Raw genomic sequence first — 20,799 nt, 5'->3', positions numbered from 1 at the left:
TTCGGCTTCTTGTTACTAGAACAGAGCAGGATCTCAGTGTTTGAGTTCCTATAAATACTGTGGAGGGGGTGTGGTGTATAGCCTCCAACGTTCTGGGCAGAGAGGAAGTTCCCAGGTTATTGTGCCTTTTCTTCTTTTGTTCATTAATTACTTGAGGGATATCTTGAGTGATTTCTTGAGTGATATTCTGAGTACCACTTAGGAGGGTCATTAGGTGTGGATTAGTTGCTAAAGCTTTCGTGTCTTGACCTCTTGAGCTTGTGAAGAGTTTTTCTGAGTTTTTCTGAGAAGAGTTTTTCTGAGAAGATGGCTGTACTGCACTTAGTTGTGCTCTGGCTTGGCTTCGTGTATAGGGGCGAGCTGTGGTTTTGTGCCCTGTGCCAGCCAGATCTGTGTAGGGATTGCAGGGGGGTGCAGCATCCGGAGGTGCCACTATGGTTTGGCTACTGGATGGTATCTGTAATTTATCTGTGGAGAGGGTCTGGGTTTGGGTCTGGTGTGGTTGATTGGAGATGGCGTTCTGTGTGCCTCTGGTTCTGGTGTCGGTTTTTGTGGGGAGGGCTAATTTCCAGATGTCTGGCAGGCGGGACGTGTCATCACGCTTGTTCATGTTGTGAGGGTGTTTCTCTATCTCGATGGCTTCCATGATTATTCTCTTGTGGTGATGTTCCATGTTAAAGAGCAATTTGGAATCTGCAAAATTAATTTCGTGTCCTGTTTCTTTCATGTGTTGGTAAAGAGAGGAAGTTTTTTCTTCTTTTTTGACGGCATTCTTGTGTTCTGCGATACGTGCATTTATTCGTCTGTTTGTTTGTCCAATGTACGTGGCTGGGCAGACTTTGCAGGGTATTTCATAGACCCCTTGGTTTTCTAACTGGATTTTATCTTTTGGGTTTCTGAGGATATTGGCTATTTTTTGGTTGGTGCAAAAGGCTGTTTTGATATTGTGTTTATGGAGGATTTTGCTAATTTTATCTGTGGTGCCCTTGATATAAGGAAGGAGGGCCATGCCATTGTTTTCTTCTGTGTCTTGCTTTTTTGGGGGTGTTTCTTTTTGGATTAGCTTCGTAACCCTGTTTTGCTGGTATCCGTTGGCGATTAACACATTTGAGAGATTCTGTAACTCAGTTGTCAAGTGGTCTTCGTCAGCCAGGCGTTTGGTTCTGGAGATGAGAGTCTTGGCTACGGAGTTTATTTGTGCAGGGTGGTGGTGTGATTGTGCATGTAAGTAGCGGTTGGTGTGTGTTTTTTTCCGGTAGATAGTGTGTCCTAGGGAGCCATCAGGTTTTTTGTAGATTAGGACGTCAAGGAAGGGAAGTTGGTTGTTGGCTTCTATTTCCATAGTGAATTGTATTTTGGGGTGTAGGCTGTTGAGATGTGTGAGGAAGCTATCTAGTTTTTCCTTCCCGTGTGGCCAAATTACAAAGGTGTCGTCAACATATCTGAGCCAAAGTTTGGGTTTGTGTTCTGACTTGTCTAAAGCATTGGTTTCAAAGTGTTCCATGTACAGATTTGCGATGACCGGTGAGAGGGGTGATCCCATAGGTGCTCCTTCTATCTGTTTGTATCTTTGTCCATTGTGGATGAAGTACGTGTTGGTTAGGCAGTGGTTGGTCAGGTCCAGGATGCTCTTTAACATGGAACATCACCACAAGAGAATAATCATGGAAGCCATCGAGATAGAGAAACACCCTCACAACATGAACAAGCGTGATGACACGTCCCGCCTGCCAGACATCTGGAAATTAGCCCTCCCCACAAAAACCGACACCAGAACCAGAGGCACACAGAACGCCATCTCCAATCAACCACACCAGACCCAAACCCAGACCCTCTCCACAGATAAATTACAGATACCATCCAGTAGCCAAACCATAGTGGCACCTCCGGATGCTGCACCCCCCTGCAATCCCTACACAGATCTGGCTGGCACAGGGCACAAAACCACAGCTCGCCCCTATACACGAAGCCAAGCCAGAGCACAACTAAGTGCAGTACAGCCATCTTCTCAGAAAAACTCTTCTCAGAAAAACTCAGAAAAACTCTTCACAAGCTCAAGAGGTCAAGACACGAAAGCTTTAGCAACTAATCCACACCTAATGACCCTCCTAAGTGGTACTCAGAATATCACTCAAGAAATCACTCAAGATATCCCTCAAGTAATTAATGAACAAAAGAAGAAAAGGCACAATAACCTGGAAACTTCCTCTCTGCCCAGAACGTTGGAGGCTATACACCACACCCCCTCCACAGTATTTATAGGAACTCAAACACTGAGATCCTGCTCTGTTCTAGTAACAAGAAGCCGAAAGCACCAGCCTGAAGATGACGAGTGAGACCTCGTCGAAACGTCGCCTAGACACCCCAACTCTTACACGGGAAGATACCCGAAAACACCAAAACCTGCATTCCTGTACCCGTGAAAATCTACGAAAGCAAATATATACGAAAGCAAATATAAACGAAAGCAAATATATACGAAAGCAAACCACCCAGAAGCAATTTACACAAAGAAGAACAGAAAGCACTCACCAACCTGAGGAAAGACAACAACATAATCATTCTCCCAGCAGACAAAGGTAATGCCACTGTTGTGATGAACACATCGGACTACCAAGCAAAACTATCAAATCTACTCCAAGACCCTACCTACCAACCTATAAAAACAGATCCCACCACCTATCTGGAAAAAACCACCAAATCCAAAATAAAAGCCTCTCCTATCAGTGAAGAAATCCAGCTAAGAATCATCCCCAGAGAAAAATCATCCAGATGCCCCAAACTCTACGGTCTCCCCAAGATACACAAAGAAGGAACACCACTCAGACCAATAGTCAGCTCCATAGGCTCACCTCTACAAAATCTCGCTAAATTTCTCGCTAAGCAACTTCAGCCCTATGCAGAATCTATCGCTTCACACGTTACAAACTCCTTCCAGTTCATAGAAACAATAAAGAAGCAAAACCTACATCCCGACGACCTACTTGTGAGCTTCGATGTTGTATCTCTCTTCACACAAGTGCCCATTAATGAAGCCTTGACAGCCATTCAAAACAAATACAATCCCCCCGAATACATCCTGGACCTGACCAACCACTGCCTAACCAACACGTACTTCATCCACAATGGACAAAGATACAAACAGATAGAAGGAGCACCTATGGGATCACCCCTCTCACCGGTCATCGCAAATCTGTACATGGAACACTTTGAAACCAATGCTTTAGACAAGTCAGAACCCAAACCCAAACTTTGGCTCAGGTATGTTGACGACACCTTTGTAATTTGGCCACACGGGAAGAAAAAACTAGATAGCTTCCTCACACATCTCAACAGCCTACACCCCAAAATACAATTCACTATGGAAATAGAAGCCAACAACCAACTTCCCTTCCTTGACGTCCTAATCTACAAAAAACCTGATGGCTCCCTAGGACACACTATCTACCGGAAAAAACCACACACCAACCGCTACTTACATGCACAATCACACCACCACCCTGCACAAATAAACTCCGTAGCCAAGACTCTCATCTCCAGAACCAAACGCCTGGCTGACAAAGACCACTTGACAACTGAGTTACAGAATCTTTCAAATGTGTTAATCGCCAACGGATACCAGCAAAACAGGGTTACGAAGCTAATCCAAAAAGAAACACCCCCCAAAAAGCAAGACACAGAAGAAAACAATGGCATGGCCCTCCTTCCTTATATCAAGGGCACTACAGATAAAATTAGCAAAATCCTCCATAAACACAATATCAAAACAGCCTTTTGCACCAACCAAAAAATAGCCAATATCCTCAGAAACCCCAAAGATAAAATCCAGTTAGAAAACCAAGGGGTCTATGAAATACCCTGCAAAGTCTGCCCAGCCACGTACATTGGACAAACAAACAGACGAATAAATGCACGTATCGCAGAACACAAGAATGCCGTCAAAAAAGAAGAAAAAACTTCCTCTCTTTACCAACACATGAAAGAAACAGGACACGAAATTAATTTTTCAGATTCCAAATTGCTCTTTAACATGGAACACCACCACAAGAGAATAATCATGGAAGCCATCGAGATAGAGAAACACCCTCACAACATGAACAAGCGTGACGATACGTCCCGCCTGCCAGACATCTGGAAAATAGCCCTCCCCACAAAAAACCGACACCAGAACCAGAGGCACACAGAACGCCATCTCCAATCAACCACACCAGACCCAAACCCAGACCCTCTCCACAGATAAATTACAGACACCATCCAGTAGCCAAACCATAGTGGCACCTCCGGATGCTGCACCCCCCTGCAATCCCTACACAGATCTGGCTGGCACAGGGCACAAAACCACAGCTCGCCCCTATACACGAAGCCAAGCCAGAGCACAACTAAGTGCAGTACAGCCATCTTCTCAGAAAAAACTCTTCACAAGGTCAAGAGGTCAAGACACGAAAGCTTTAGCAACTAATCCACACCTAATGACCCTCCTAAGTGGTACTCAGAATATCACTCAAGAAATCACTCAAGATATCCCTCAAGTAATTAATGAACAAAAGAAGAAAAGACACACTAACCTGGGAACTTCCTCTCTGCCCAGAACGTTGGAGGCTATACACCACACCCCCTCAACAGTATTTATAGGAACTCAAACACTGAGATCCTGCTCTGTTCCAGTAACAAGAAGCCGAAAGCACCAGCCTGAAGATGACGAGTGAGACCTCGTCGAAACGTCGCCTAGACACCCCAACTCTTACACGGGAAGACACCCGAAGACACCAAAACCTGCATTCCTGTACCCGTGAAAATCTACGAAAGCATATATATATATATATATATATATATATATATATATATATATATATATATATATATATATATATATGTTTGGACCAGGATATCTATACATACCTAAACATTCACTGTGCTCTGCAAATGCCACATTGCCTTTTGTGCGGTGGCACCTCTCATTACATCCCAGACAGGTGCCATCTCCATTGTCTTTTAAGATGCCCCTCTTTCAACAAACCATCCAAATGGGGATTTCTGTCTCTCTCAGTATCTGAATTTATTTGTACATAAGCATTTGCTTTCACTTGTTTTTTCAGATGCAATTGTTTTGTATATATAGTTATTGCATTGCGAAATCACTTTGATATGTTAATATCATTAATAATGGTGATATTAATCATGAAACCGATTGAGGTTCCCTCAGAAACCAGCAGGTCTCTGTCTCGGACAGGTGTTCCTTGGCAGAGAATTGAATGAGGCCGAGGGCACAATGGTCAAGGCTGTGGTATGCTTCTCCCCATGCTTCTGTTTCCTACATTAAAGGATACTTGGTGGGACATGTTCTGCTGTGGGAACTGTAAGATAAATATGCTACAGCAAGGCCTCTGCCTTGGCCAGGGTCCTTCTTGGAGCTGGAGATGCAAAGGCAGATGGGATTCTTTCCTATACCTTTAATAGCTGCGTTGAAGAGAGAATTTCAATGGATGCAGCTTTCCTCACCGATGCATGACAACCCGAGGCCACCAAAATTCCCTGTTCTACACCACTGTCAAAAATACAGGAGCCTTCCATTGCCATCTGATCTCCTTGCCTTAGATTTAATTTTGGCTTGGCATCAAGACAGCAGTGGTGATCAGCCTACCTTTTCAGTAGGGCAGGACAGGTGGTGTGAAGGCAGGTGTGTGTGGGGGGGACATTTTGGTGTTCCAGGTGCCGCTGAACTACATCAGCTCAGGAAACCACGGGCAATGGTTAGCGATGATGGGAGTTGTAGTTTTGCAACATCTGGAAGTCCAGAGGTTCGCGCACAGCTGTTGTAGGGATATTCCTTGCCAGTCTCAGATCCTGCTTGAAACAGGAGCTGAAATGCTAGGAACTATAATGAGAGAATTGATCCGTAGATATATGTAGTAGAGGGGCTTTATTGAGTTACAGTCAACACGGATTTACAAAATACAGATCACGTCAAAGAAACCTGAAAGCCTTTTCCAATATAGTCACTGAGTGGGCGGAGAAGGCAGACATAATATCGCACACATAATATGTCTGAGTAGCTTCGAGGCCTTTGACACCGAACCGCACAGGAAGCTAACAATAGTTTTGACAGACAGCACGGTGGTTGACAGACAGGAAATAGTGAGATATTATTGATGATTACATCAGAGGTAGACAGAAGAACACAGATCTTGAGGCCGTGACCTTACAAAGACGGGCTGGAAGGAAAGGCATTTGTTTATTTATCTAGCAGCTTGGGAGGGAAGATGTGTGTTTTATTCTTAAAGAGTTTATTATGTTCCTTTTTTATTTTGGAGGGACTGAGAGAGCAGCTTACTTGTGAATGATATAGAGCAGCAGCTACCCCTTTCACCCTGCCCTGCCTTTTTGGAGTGAGGCAGAGCCAGATGTCACATCTAAGATCTGTGCGTGCAGAAAATCATATTCTGACATGTTAAAGATGCATACCAACCCCCAACCCCTCTGTTTCTTCCCATACACAGTTTTATTAGGAACGGATTTCTGGAATACCTAGGGCACAACCCAGTCAAAGTACACCAGTACTGATGACGCAGTGCTGCCTTGTAATCGTATATCTCCCCCCCCCCAAGATATTTATTAAAGTTTCTTAAAATATAACAATGAAAAAAATAAAAAAATAAAAAGAAACAAAATACAAAATACAACATAAAAACAGTTAAAAAACAAATAATTTTCCATAACATATCTTCCTTACGCTTATTTCCCCAGACCTCCTCATACCTCCCTTCTTTGTATTCCACTTCTATTTGTTAGTTCAGCAAATCCTTATCATTAAGCTTTTACCCATTTATAAACCTTTTTTTCATATCTCCTAAAGCATTACAGCTGGAAACCCTTTAGTTTCTATCCAACATCCTTCTAACATTCATTAATTTTACAATATTTCTGTAAATAGTCTTTAAATTTCTTCCAGTCTTCTTTCACCAACTCTTCTCCCTGGTCTTGGATTCTGCCAGTCATTTCTGCCATAATCGTATATGTGTCTACTTGGAAGTAAGTCCTATGGAGTTCAGTGGGGTTTGCAGCCTAAAACATGTGCATTACTCTTTCCGTTAAGCCAAAGGGGCTCAAAAGTGCTTGCATTTGCTTGCCTGCATCGTGCCCAAAGTGTTTCATCACTCAGGACAGATTCAGCTGAGATCATTGGGAATGTCAGTTGTGTAAACTGGGGCTGAAGAGAGACAAATGTGTCCCCTGTCATTATACTTCCGATGCAGCAATTATAAGTGAATGATGACTGTGACATTATTACCAGGAAAGAGGGAGGAAGAGGAGAACCATTGAAAATATTATTATTTTTTGTAAATGGACATGATGCCTGTGCTTTGAAAAGGTTCAGGGAGTGAGGAGGGAACCTGGCTGGTGATGTTACAAATGACATTTTAAAATGGAAATTAGACATAAAGTGAAAGAGGAAATTTGTGTATGTTTCTCAAACTGCCAGGTCACATTACGTCTTGCCTCAGTTTTTAATCTGCTTCATAAAACATAGGGAGATGTTGTATTCTAGTTGTTTTGCACAGTGGGGCTCGGCCTATGCTATATGTCGACAGGACGAGCCCCCAGTGATGGTGGTTGCTTCACAAATTGCGACTAAGAAGGACTTGGAATTTAAATGGTTCTCTGTATCATTGGGAAGATTCAAATGGGTTATCTGTATTTCTGCACAGGAGATGCCAGTCACTCGTGGTATGCGTGATGATATGATCTGCTTGTCTCTGGAGCCAGAGTTTGCGTACTACTCCAAAATAAATAAAGCCCTTGGATTTATTCCGTCTTCGCAAGTGTTAAAGACTGGGTACAATCTAATAGGTTTTTTGTAAGTGGGGTTGGGGCAGACATTATCAGCTTTCAGGAGCTGGTTTCTTGCTTGACATGGAACTGGAGTGTAATTTCAGGATAGATTTTGCAGAACTACAACTCCCATCATGCCAGGCCATTGGCCATGTTTTATGGCTTGGTGGGAGCCAAGCCAGTGGCGTAGCGTGGGGGGTGCAGGGGGTCCCGGCCACACCGGGCGCAACATCTGGGGGTCAGGGTTAGGGGGCGCAAATCCACGGGTTAGGGGGCGCAAATTACTTGCCTTGCCCCGGGTGCTGACAACCCACGCTACGCCACTGGTGGGAGCTGTGGTTCAGAAACATCTGGAGGGCCAGAGGTTCCCCACACCTAGTCTATAAGGGCATAGGCTAGCAATAAGATGTATTCTGTATGGCAAATGAATGTTCAATATAGAATGTTGTTAATAGTATATCTGCCTTTCTTAAGCTTACCGTATACAGTCAACCCAGCATAGAATCTGAAATACACAATTTTCTAGCATAAGTTTTAGGTATTTGTTAGACTAAGGGTGGAAGTAGAACAGGGAAGTATTTCAAATTAAAACTTATACAGTGGGACCTCGGGTTACAAACACTTTGGGTTACAGACTCCTCTAACGCGGAAGTAGGTTAAGAACTTTACCTGAGGATGAGAACAGAAATCGTTAGCTAAAGTGGTACCTCAGGTTAAGAATGGTTTCAGGTTAAGAACGGACCTCCGGAACGAATTAAGTTCGTAACCAGAGGTACCACTGTACTTGCTTAGCCAGTTTCTAAATGTCTTTTACCTACATGTTGTTGTTGTTGTCACTCTTACTATTAGTTATGTTTCTTGAAATCATCCTTTCCTCTTCTCCCCCCCCCCCATGTTCTAGTTACACACAGGGAAAGTGCATCAAGTCTTAAAAGGCTTATTTGCCAAAATTGTTCCTGACAACTTCGTAAAAAGAAAAGAAAAGTGTTTACCAAAAAAACATTTAAAGTTAATTAGAATGGAAAGCAGTTCCTGTGCCTGATACAGAAAAGTGATCTACTGAACCTCCCCCCTTCCCCCTATCTCTCCCCCCCCCCATTTATCAAAGAGATTTTTCATCATATTGCACATCTGCAGCTTTCAGAACAAATTCTGGCGAGAGCACTCAGTGTCACCATGAGAAAAAGGCTTAGATGTTTCCCCGGGATAGGGGGGAGAAAAGCAGCCCCCTATCAATTCCCATTTCTCAGACAGAATGATGCCTTTAACACTCGGTAATGAAAATTTTTATAAGTGAGAGGGATTACCAGCATCAGCCTGTTATTGTCCTTTGATGTGCCCCAGAAATATTACAGTAGAAGTTATTAAAGAATAAATTGTGGGAAGCAAATAGCCCCTCTAGCTCAGTTTGCCACTTTGCCCTTTAGTCAGTTTCTGTCATGGTGAATTCCTTCTTTCATGGAGGGTTGTTTACCTTCTTTTAGCTTTGTAAAGACTTCTCTCTCTCTTAAATGAAAGAGATGCTCGATGACACAGTATTTTACATCTTTGGCATTAGATGAATGATGAAAAATAGATTTATCATCAGTGACTACTCTTGTATGTCAAAAGGTTGGGCGGACTTTAGAGCAGGATGGCTCAACCTTCTTAATTTTTTTTTTTTTTAACCATCAAGAGTTGGGTCAGTTAGTTTTGCATAGAGCCCAACCATTCTCTGCTTTTTTTCTGAAATGGAGAAAATAGAGAGCGTGCCGAGTTGTGTCTGACAGCGTGTGAAAGTTTGCATCTCCAAGATTTAATTTTGAAAACCTGCCAGGTTTTGAATTGGTGCATAATTTCATTAACTTATGGTCCACAATTCCAGCAAAGGGGTCTGACGTTTGAGTGAACGCCAATTAACTTGCTCCTCCACTCCACTGAGAACTAAGACTTGGAGATGTGGTGATGGGTGGCATGATGCCCACTGATTGGATGGATTTCACCAAGGGACACGCTGCGATCAAGGCCACTGGAGATGAAAGGCCAAGTGCTTATTAGTACTTCTCTCTGGGGATTAATTAGGTTTTTTCTATTTCTGTGGAAGAGCCGTCATGCCTAAAAGTAATTTGGGTGGATGATAGGAAACTGATAGATGGCTAGGAAATGTAGACACATTGCCTTCAGTCTTGTTTATTTTCAGTTCTCAATTTTGTCCACTTGAGAATGAACTGAAAGTTAGAAATAGCCTCTGGGCCAGGGAGCGAGTGAGAGACAGAGATTTTTCCCCTTTCACTGTTTTAATAGATTATATAATAAATTATGAAATACCGCTTTGGTTTCTAGAGACATACTGAAGGTTAAAGCGAATCAATTTATGTCAGTGAGCTCACATGTTTGAGTGTTTCAGACCGCTTCATCAAACAGTGGGTTGTTCCCTCCCGATTTTCTTTTCCGCCTTTGCTCGTGAGCTTGTAAAATGCTATTCCTTTGCTTAATTGTTTTAAAGGCACATGTGCTCCGTAAACTTTTATTCTTATTATAGAACAACCAAACCTGTGTTGCTTTATTCGTGGTTTTTATCTGCCCAGTTTTGCTTGAATTGCCATATTACAGTCAAACCTCGGTTCTCGAATGGCTCCATTTTTGAACCTTTCAGCTCCCAAATGCCAAAAAAACGGAAGTAAATCTCCAGTTTTTGAATGTTTTTCAGAACCCGGACATTCAACACGGCTTCCGCTTGGGTGCAAGAAGCTCTTGCAACCAATTGGAAGCTGTGCCTCAGTTGTTGAATGTTTCAGAAGTCGAACGGTCTTCCGGAACGGATTACGTTCGTCAACCGAGGTTTGACTGTACTGAGAAAATAAAAGGGAAGTGGGAGAAAACTCTTCAGTTTTGTTAGCTGTGATAGCCAAGAGGGCCTCCCCAAGAGCTGAAACTTTTGACCCTTGTCATAGGAATGGAGGAAGCTTCCTTATACTGAGCCAGACCATTGGTTTATCTCGATCTGATTGGCAGCCAGTCTCTGGGATTTCAGACAGGATTTCATCCCTACCTGGAGATACTGGTGATTGAACCTTCTACATCCAAAGTAGATGCTCTACCACTAAGCTACCACACTTTCCAGTTGGGAAGCTGTCTCAGAAGAGTAACACAGTGCATAGCAGACAGAATATGTGATACAAGGAGATTATCTGGCAGTTCCTCCACTATCCTTTATCTGATCACGTCAGGCTTTTATATTTGGGGAGGGAGATAGGACAGGGCATGACAGGAGAGCCCTACACAATGAGTTCTAGCAACTTGAAGACTGGGGGGATCTTTTTCTTCTCATCCTCCTCACTGCTTTCTTCTGTACCAAAACCCTCCCCAGATCACCATTCCCATGGACATTATGTGCTATGTTGCACACTGGGCTGTGTGAAGTGGTCCTGCCTCTGCCCAGTTTCAGGTAACTTCTCACCTCTTACTGCAGCTCTGTGTGACACAGCACCCTTTTCCACACCATTTGAACGGTGACTTCTGAAAAGCATGGTCAGGGTGAAGGGGGTTAAAGGAAGATGGGGTCAGTTGCACAAGCTGTTTCCACTTGTGCAACCTCTGGATACAACACACAGATCCAGCGGGTTGTGTTCGGACTCATCAGAATTAGGCCCCATTATGATCAACTGGGCAAGTTAGTCTTTTTATTGATTTTTAGTGGGAAATTTTGTCCAACTAACTAACTTCTGGCTAGACATCTATAAGTTTGCCTTGAGTTCAGTGGTGCTTATTCTTATCCAGGCATGGGCAAACTCGGCCCTCTAGATGTTTTGGGACTACAACTCCCACCATCCCTGGCCACTGGTCCTGTTAGCTAGGGATGATGGGAGTTGTAGTCCCAAAACATCTGGAGGGCCAAGTTTACCTATGCCTGTTCTTATATTTGGAAAAAAAGGGGTGGAGAGAGAGAGAGAGAGCACAGTTGCTTTAAAAGAAGGCGGTATTATAACCAGTGATAATGATGATGAATGCAGATTGCTATGTAAGTAATGGATTAGCATTAATCACAGATTCACGTATAGTGTGGAAATTTAAACTAATATTGAAATGCAAATTACCCTACAGAAACCCAGTCCTCCACCTTGCCTGTTTGGTCACTGCTCATTAATGTTGAAAGCAGTGACACTTTCAGGACACAGGTGGTCCATGTAGTAACTCAGTCAGCATATAGTATCCAAAACAGGACCTGATTCAACTGAAAAGTTGCACTAGTGGGAGCCAGCACAATGAGTCCTGCTACAGCAACAATGCTTTTCCTGCCTTTGCTCCTCCCATGCACCCCGAAATTAGTTCTAGGGGTTCTGGATAACCCCAGAGCAGCTTCTGGGAGAAAAATGCTTGCAGTCTCCTTAGCACTACTTTGAATTCCATCCATGGTATTAGCAAGTATAGGTGTGGTGCGTCAAATCGGAAGGTACCTGATATGGCAGTATATTGGACTTCAGACATCCAGTGGATCTGAGTGCTTTTTGATAGCCCACTAAGCTCCTCCCCAAGGATCTAGATATATGCCTCCCAGCCCACAGGGCCCCTCCTGTGGGTCAAACTCCTCTTGGGGACCCTGCTTCTCATCCTCCAGCCCGCTAGCACTCTTTCCTGGGTCATCCAGCTCCCCAATCACCCCCACATTTCTCCTCAGCGTCCAACAATCTCCACAATGTCTTTCTAAAGGACCCCTGACATTTTAAGGCCTGCACATTTTAAGGCCAGTGGGATTGGTTGCAGTCCACCGCCTATTTGCATCCTCCTGGGTTTCAATTCCAAGCACCCTTTGTGTACAGCACTTTCTTAGCTGTCAGTTTACAACAAGTTGGCCGACTGCAACTATCACAAGCTGGAAAAGTCGGTACAGTGGAACCTCGGTTTTCGAATGTTATCCATTCCGGAAGACCCTTCGACTTCCAAAACATTCGAAAACCAAGGAACAATGGGCAGTCGGCAAAATCCACTGAGAAAAAAGAAAAACACACAGCGGAAGCCATTCAACTTCCGAGGTGCGTTTGAAAACGAGAGCGTTTACTTCCGGGTTTTCAGCGTCCGGCTTCTGAAATGTTTGGCTTCTGAGACACTCGAAAACTTCGGTTCCACTGTATCTTTCTGTCAAATCCCACTCCCCTCCTCCCTGGATTCAGTCTGAACATAGAGAGTGACACAGAGATATCTCTGTCTCTCGCACAACTTTGAAGATTCCCACACAAAGTTGTGTGAGAGACAGAGATGTTTTTGTGTCACTATGTTCAGACTAAATCCAGGGAGAAGAGGAGTCTGGGATCTGACAGAATGATATTGGCTTTTCAGGCATGTTGTAGCCAGCCCAGCCAGCCAGCCAAGTCCACGGTTATCTGACTCCCCCAGAATTAAACCAAACAATTTGCATATATTTCAGGGTCTGGGTGACTGTAAGAACCAACCAGGTGCAGAGACCAAAGTCCTTTTTTCACAGCATCTCCTAGAGCAGTATCAGCAGAAATGCTGGATGTATTTAGTTAAGAAAGACAATAATTCTGAAGATAGGGTGCGAGGAACAAGTGAGAAAAAATGCTGTTATATGAAATTTAAATAGGTCCAGTTAAGCTTTCATAGGTCTGCTGCACAGGGTTTTTCTCCATGGAACTGCAGGTTCCCCTTTAGTCTTACTGTTCCTCTTCAGAAGGCGAACCTACCTAATTCACACTTTCTGAAGCAATGCACAAACTGGAACACAGCCATTCTTCAAAATCTGCATGTGTCTGAATTTTTCAATGCAGTTCCCCAGCCAAGAAATGCATACAAAAATGCATATGCTAGAGTAAAGTGTGCATATAAAGTCACATATTCATGAAAATAGCAAACAAAAGTGCATTTTATTAGGCAAATTCACTTTGCAAAAATGTGCATATGAGGCAAATTTGCATGCAAGGGTCTGTATATTAGGATAAATTTGCATTAAAGGGGAATATGAATTTTCATGCAGACTTTTTCTTTAAAAAAAATATTGCAAACTGAGGTGAAAGTGTTGACAGCTGAACTGAAGATTGCAAAAATGAGAAGCTGAGAGAAACTGAAATTGGTAGATTTGTGCATCCCTGCCCGCTATGTTACGTTACATCATGCCTTCTCACATGAATGCCTTTCTGCAAACATCCGCTACACTGTTGTTTGTGTCCCCCCCCCCATCCTGCATGGAGCGACCGGTTTGTCTTGAATTGGTGTGAGAGTGATTTCTCAGGCCCATTATATTTGTCAGCGGTGGTTACTTTTGAAACAGGTATTTCTCTCTCTTCTAAAAAAAAATATTAAAAAAAAAATTGTATCCTCATGGCATTGAGCATAAAAATAGTAAGTAAGTGGGTGAGAAACACGGATAGCAAACAGTGACAGGTGAAAAATACGAGCTGCTAGATTAACAAAACAGCATTGCCTGCTCTCTTGATATGGTAACACTCAGATGGGTTATCTTCCATGTGAGCTGGTGAATTTCGTAGTATAGTGTTACAGTGGTACCTCGGTTTTTGAACGTCTCTGTTGACAAATGTTTCGGAACTTGAATGCTGTAAACCCGGGAGTAAATGCTTCTGTTTTCAACCATGCCTTGGAAGTTGAACGGCTTCCGCTGAGTGTATATGTTATTTTCCCCAGTTTTCTCTATTAAATTTGCAGGCCGCCCTTTGCGCCTCAGTTTTTGAACATTTCGGAACTCGAAATGGTCTTCCGGAATGGATTACATTTGAAAACCGAGGTACCACTCTATAGACAGATAGGGGAAGATCCCTTGAGATCCCTGTAGATCTCCAGTAGTGGAGCCTGACACTTGTTTGGGGGCTGTGATACTACATGCAGCTTCCGTCTCCAGTGTGGCAACCACGTGGTTTTCTTCTGGCACACATTAAGCCTCTGATTCCCACCCACCCATTTGGTCACAAGGCACTGAGCATGGCGTCCTTTTTTCCTACCCCAGTAATTACCTAGGCCTGAAGGGAGGAAGTTGGAATATGCTGCTTTTCTTTCAACTCTGTGCTTTTCAAGGCTCATCATTAATTCTACTGGATGCAGTGTTTACTCAGATCCCTTGTAAAAGTGGGGTCTCTCTCTCTCTCTGTGATTGTGTGTGTGTGTGTGTGTGTGTGTGTGTGTGTTTGTATGGTTTCATTAAAACGGGCTTTTTCAGTGACATGTTCCCCCATTTGTGGAATTTGCTCCCCTGGGAACCACGTCAAACACCATCATTGTCAGTTTTTAGGTACAAGGCTAACATATTTTTATTCCATTTGTGATGGTTAAATTGGCAAATACTGTGGTGCTCATCTCTTAGCGGGGTGGGGTAAGACTTGTCCTTTTATTGTAACACTGGGCAAGCAATTTAGGCATTTTGTATTGTACGTGGTGTGCTCTGGTCCATGGGGTCATGAAGAGTCAGACACGACTAAACGACTAAACAACAACAAATTGTACGTGGGTTATTGTTTCTTTGGAATGGAAAATTCACCTAACCTGTTTATATTCTACCTGGTTATGTCTGTTAGAGGCCTTTTAAAAATAAAGCGACTACCAAATGCGGAAAACAACAAAAACAACATACCTTTTCTTGTTCTGCCTCTCTGTAGGGGTGGGGCTGGCCTGGTTGATGACAGAGCCTGTGACCCTCACTTAAAATACGTCCATGGGCCTTAAATAAGTTGGCAACACTTGTAGCGTAGTGGAAAGATATCACTTCAGCCGCAGAATTACTTAGGTGGCATTATGCAAGCCATTATCTCGCTTTTCATCAATATTCAGATATTATGAAGGGGTTGCTGTTAGAAAGTCCATGTATGAGTTCGTGTAAGTGAGGGTGTTCACCTGAAAGTGCTGTTCTGACACTGATACATTTAAAACTGCATGCGATGTGCATTCTGTGGTCCTGAGGATTCATTCCCAAGCGAATCATAAGCTCAAGGCGGCCCTGCATAAAGAGGCCTCCATTGTTCAACATTAATCTATGGCCGACCTTAAAGTTTAGAATATTTCACACCAGGGCAATTAGGAACACCCACAGTTTTGTTCGATGCATGTTTTAAGAGTGTTTTGTTACATGTTCCTTTCGCTTCCCAGTGCTGATAAATATTGCACTCAAAATAGCCACCTAACTGGAGAGAAAATATTCTTTCCGGCATGCTGTGTATGGATTATGGGGGGAAGTTGCAGTTGTCCTAGTTGTAAGAGATGTCTAATTACCGTGGTGAACAAACAGCCCCGTTTATTCAACAGAAGTTCAGCTTTCCCCCCGCAACAATGAAAGCAAGATGTGCTGTTCCTGGGAGAAGGAAGAAGAGTTGCAGAGTAACCTGAGGCCATTTTTCTGACTATAGCCAGGCAGTTTTGCTTCAGGGTACTGCTTTTGTTATCTCCCCTTGCACCCTCTGAGAATGAAAGCGTACAGAGAAGCTTCCAAGAGAGAACTACCTGTTTGAGCGAGATTCGGTAGCTGAAGGAAGTTTCTATTGATGGATAGGAAAAGGAGCCGCTCCGTCATCACTAAAACAATGTCTGCTCAATGGACCCGCTGTGATTGCTGAAGGCTTCTCTCCTCTATCCTAGTTTAGCAACAAGAGGTTACACGAGGAGTCCTAGAGAGGAACCTCAGGTGGGTGCCCTGCACGCGCTTTAAGATGAATGGTCTGCTCTCTCCACCCTTGTACCAAAGCCAGATTTTGCCAGCAAAGGAAATCCCTATTCATGTTAGATCCTGCTGAGAAGCAAATAGTTGTTTGGGGATTTAAGCCTCATTACATTCTGTTTGAAAAACACGGCTCACCTTGATGACCAAGGAATTAATGAATGTTATGGTTGGCTCATCCACCCCCACCCCCAATTTTTTTCCATCCAATTCACAGACAAATTGGGGACAGGTTCAGTAATTGGGGTGGTGCAAACTAGGAATCAGCAAATGCATCAGTTTCGGTTTCCCTCAATTTCCCCTTTTTCAAATCCACATTTCTGCATCAGCTGGTGATTATTTTATTTTTATTTTTTTTAAAAGAGTCCTCGTTAAAATTAAACATACATTTTTGACAGCTTTTTAGTGCACATTGCTCCTAATATAGACATCTTTGTTAGTATACAGCTTTTGCAAGAAAACATTTTTAATGTTATTTTTGCCAACACATGCACTACACACACACACACACACACACACACACACACACACACTGTTGCAAAATTCAGAGAAGGGTGAATTTCAGAGAATGGCTGCATTTTGGAATTCTGCACTGTTCTGGGAAGTGCCTGTTAGCTTGGTTCTCATTAAAATGAACTGAACCAAATTTCTCCCCCCAACCCTACTGCAAACAAGGATGGATTACAGCCTACCTACAGTGCTAGCATCCTTTCCCCACTGCTGCTTGGCAGCCCCATCCCCCTGCTGCTCTTTCCAGGCAGGAAACTCACTCTGGTGCCTCTCCGGAAGCCAACTCAGAGTGAAAACAGAAACAGGAAGCAATACTAATAATACTAAGCAGTGGTGGCCAACAGCAGGGGGGAGAGTGACTGCACATGCAGCAGTAGCAGCAAAAAGAGGGAAGAAACACACACTGTGGGATTTGGGGAAGCATTCCACGCCACCCCAGCCCTCTGAAATGTAAGCTTTGGAAAACTCAGGAGAAGTCTATTAATAATAATAATATTACTGTGACATATTAGCTTTCACTGCATAGGGCAAGGGGGGGTGTGATATTCTACCATCCACAGAACAGTACTTTCTCATTCCTTAGTATTTTTGCCTGGTTCTCTCTATTATTACGTGAACAGCTACAGCTGGCGATTGCTGCCAAGGTATGCACTCTGCATAAGGAGCTCCAAATCTCGAAAGCTTGACCTTTGCCGCTGACACGGCCAAGACGTCGTTGTGGCTGCTTGCAGCGGGGCTTTTCAGTCTCTGCAACTGGAAGAGTTGTGACAGTGTGTTGGGAAGTCACATGATATCTGTCGTAAATGTACAGCGACGGAATGAAGGTGATGTTTTACTGCAGTACTTAACACTTGGCACTAAGTAGGAGTTGATTAGGCAGGAAATAGACAATGAATTAATTTGAGCAAATTACAAGGGGATTAGTAGTGGATGTAGTTTTATGTCACAAGTGGAACATGATAGAGATGCTTACCCAGGAACGGGAGTGAAACAGGCCTGCTTCCGTGTGTTTATATAGCTTTTATTGTACTTCTTGTGCTTCTGAGAGCAAAAAAGTAAAAGAAAATAGAAACTACTCTGGATTTTTAGATAGGCTCTATGATTAAAGATTGATCTACTCAAGGGCAGACCACTTTGTTGTCGGTTAGGGCAAATTCTCAAACCTTAGTCATTTCAGGACAGCTTCTTGTATAGATGCCCAGAGAAGTGATTGGTACTTGCTGATGACTGAAAAGGAGAAGAAAGTACTGAAGTCAGGGAGAACTTAAATAAAATGGAAGACTGGAACACAACACACTAATCCTGTTATTAAAAACACAAATACATGCGAGCACACAGAGAACTTATGCATGATTCAGACCTGCCTTGTGTACAGGTTTTAAATTGCACCTCATCTAGCTGATAAATCTAGTTTGTCATTTGTTTCTGGTTAGTTTAACCTCAGCAGTTTTGTTTTTTTGTTTTGCACATTGCTACTAGTAATTAAGCACCCAAGAGCTCAGTTGCTAGATCAAAGCCAAGCAAACAGCTTGGTTCCTCTGCAAGTTTTTGCTGCTCCCTCAAAAGAATCTAGTTCCTCAAATTTCCTACCAGGGAAGCAAGATTTAACGATCAAATGGATAAGTTCTAGACATGCGACAAGTTAGGGTCTTTTCAGATGGGAGGTTTCCTCGACACCCACAAATTGCAAGTGAATTCTGCAAATCCTGGTGTGGATAGCAGCTAACCATACTGGCTTTAGATATTAAGGAAAAACTTACAATTGTGACTCTGTTCAGCACCAGAGCTGCTGCTCCTCCTCCTCCATCGCACACAGAGGTTGTTGGTGATAAAATGATGCCCTCTTTGGGACTCTCCTATCTGAAGCCACTGCTTCCTGTTACCCCAGGACCAACCCAAGTCATTTTTGCACCTGAGGTGAACCCACAAAAGGTGCCTCCCTCTCCACTATGGGAAAAGGAGTGAGTGAAGAGCTGCATCAGGAATAAGTGGGGAAGAATGTTATACACCAGGAAGCTAAAAACCTGAATATATGAACACTATATATATATAAAGAGAGCAGCAATTTTCTTTTTTGTGATTGGTGAAGAATTCCTCTCGTTCTCACCTTCATCTGCTAATGGACAGCAGTCTTGTCTTTGGGGGAAATCCAGTCATCCCATCTGTGGATAGTCTCCTCCTCCAGGTCTTTTCTACCTGTTCTCTAGGTATCCGATAACTGGACTGGATAAACAGGGTCATCTCTGAGGACAGTCAAAACTCTTGGTTTCTCAGCCCCCCTTTTTTTTGCATAGCCAGGAAGTGACCTTGTATGTTCACTTGGAATAACACCAAATGACAAAGCACAGGAAACGCTCAGGATCGCTGGGGACCTCTAAGCTGAAGTTGCTTTTACCGAAGCTGTTCTCCCACTTCAGAAGTAATGAACATTCCTGTGACAGAGTGTAATTTTTGTTTGAAGGGAGAAGCATTAAACGGCCCATGGAAGTGTGGCTCAGCATATTTCATATAAATCTTGCAAGGGGAAGGAGTTAGGATGGGGTTTTCCTTTGGCGGGGGGCTTAGAAGCAAATTTGCCGCTTATCTGCAAGGGAGGGGGAGAAGCTGGCTTTAGAACGGCTCACAGAGGAAGCAGCAGAAATTTATCTTAGCTAAAGAGCTGGAACGCAGCCCAGGAGGATGCAATGCTTATTGTGCTAAAATAGGTGTGCTATCCTGAGGGCTTCTTGTCAATGGCTTTGGCAGCTCGAGAGACTGGCACCAACAGTGTCTTAAGCTGCTTGCCAGGCACAGATTCCCAGCAGCAAATTTGCTTGCGGGCTGAGTCTTGTTCCACAAGCATGGTACAGATCAGCTCTCCTCTTCAGGAGCATAGGCTGAAGAGGAGTCGGAGCAGGGCCTAAGCCAAACCTAAGCACAACTTCTTGCCCCCAAGCCAAACACAGTCCCATCAGCCATGGTTTATTGGGGTTCCTCTTTTTTTGTGGGCACTGCAGTAAAAACAGGATGTTTCAGGCTCACAGAGGGCACTATATATATATCCGGTGTTCAGCTTAAAAGGTAAAGGGACCCCTGACCATAAGGTCCAGTCGTGACCGACTCTGGGGTTGCGGCGCTCATCTCGCTTTATTGGCCGAGGGAGCCGGTGTTTGTCTGCAGACAGCTTCCAGGTCATGTGGCCAGCATGAGCCAGTGTGGTGTAGTGGTTAAGAGCAGTAGTCACGTAATCTGGGGAACCGGGTTCGCGTCTCCGCTCCTCCACATGCAGCTGCTGGGTGACCTTGGGCCAGTCACACTTCTTTGAAGTCTCTCAGCCCCACTCACCTCACAGAGTGTTTGTTGTGGGGGAGGAAGGGAAAGGAGATTGTTAGCCGCTTTGAAACTCCTGAAGGGGAGTGAAAGGCGGGATATCAAATCCAAACTCTTCTTCTTCTTCTAAGCCGCTTCTGACGAACCAGAGCAGCGCATGGAAACACCATTTACCTTCCCGCCAAAGCAGTACCTATTTATCTACTTGCACTTTGACGTGCTTTTGAACTGCTAGGTGGGCAGGAGCAGGGACCGAGCAACGGGAACTCACCCCGTCGCGGGAATTCGAACCGCCGACCTTCTGATTGGCAAGTCCTAGGCTCTGTGGTTTAACCCACAGCGCCACCCACATCCCCCTCTGTGTACAGCTTGGTGGGCCATAAATAGGTGATTTAGGCTGTTTTACTGTGTCTTTTGAACTTTTGGGGCGGGGAGTTGCTTTGAGTTTACCTTATTAAGAAAAGTATTTCTTAGTGAAAATAGGTGCGGTGCTTTCA

At 43.7% G+C, this 20,799-nt stretch overlaps 1 protein-coding gene across 7 annotated transcripts in view; it reads left to right on the top strand.

Moving 5' to 3' along the window:
* Positions 1-20,799, top strand: part of FHIT (fragile histidine triad diadenosine triphosphatase) — a 1,070,670-nt gene that overhangs the window by 341,446 nt on the left and 708,425 nt on the right. The window contains exon 1 of one of the 7 annotated variants that reach the window (XM_081184396.1): positions 17,367-17,443. The exons of the other annotated variants lie outside the window; for them this stretch is intronic. The gene's annotated coding sequence lies outside the window, so the exon portion shown is untranslated. Of the gene's footprint in view, positions 1-17,366; positions 17,444-20,799 lie in introns of those variants that run through there. 7 annotated transcript variants of the gene reach the window in all.

The sequence above is a fragment of the Podarcis bocagei genome (genome assembly GCF_964188305.1).
Source record: "Podarcis bocagei genome assembly, chromosome: 2".
Classification (NCBI taxonomy): domain Eukaryota; kingdom Metazoa; phylum Chordata; class Lepidosauria; order Squamata; family Lacertidae; genus Podarcis; species Podarcis bocagei.
Note: the sequence above shows the minus strand (reverse complement) of the source record. Positions and strands in the feature narration are given on the sequence as shown.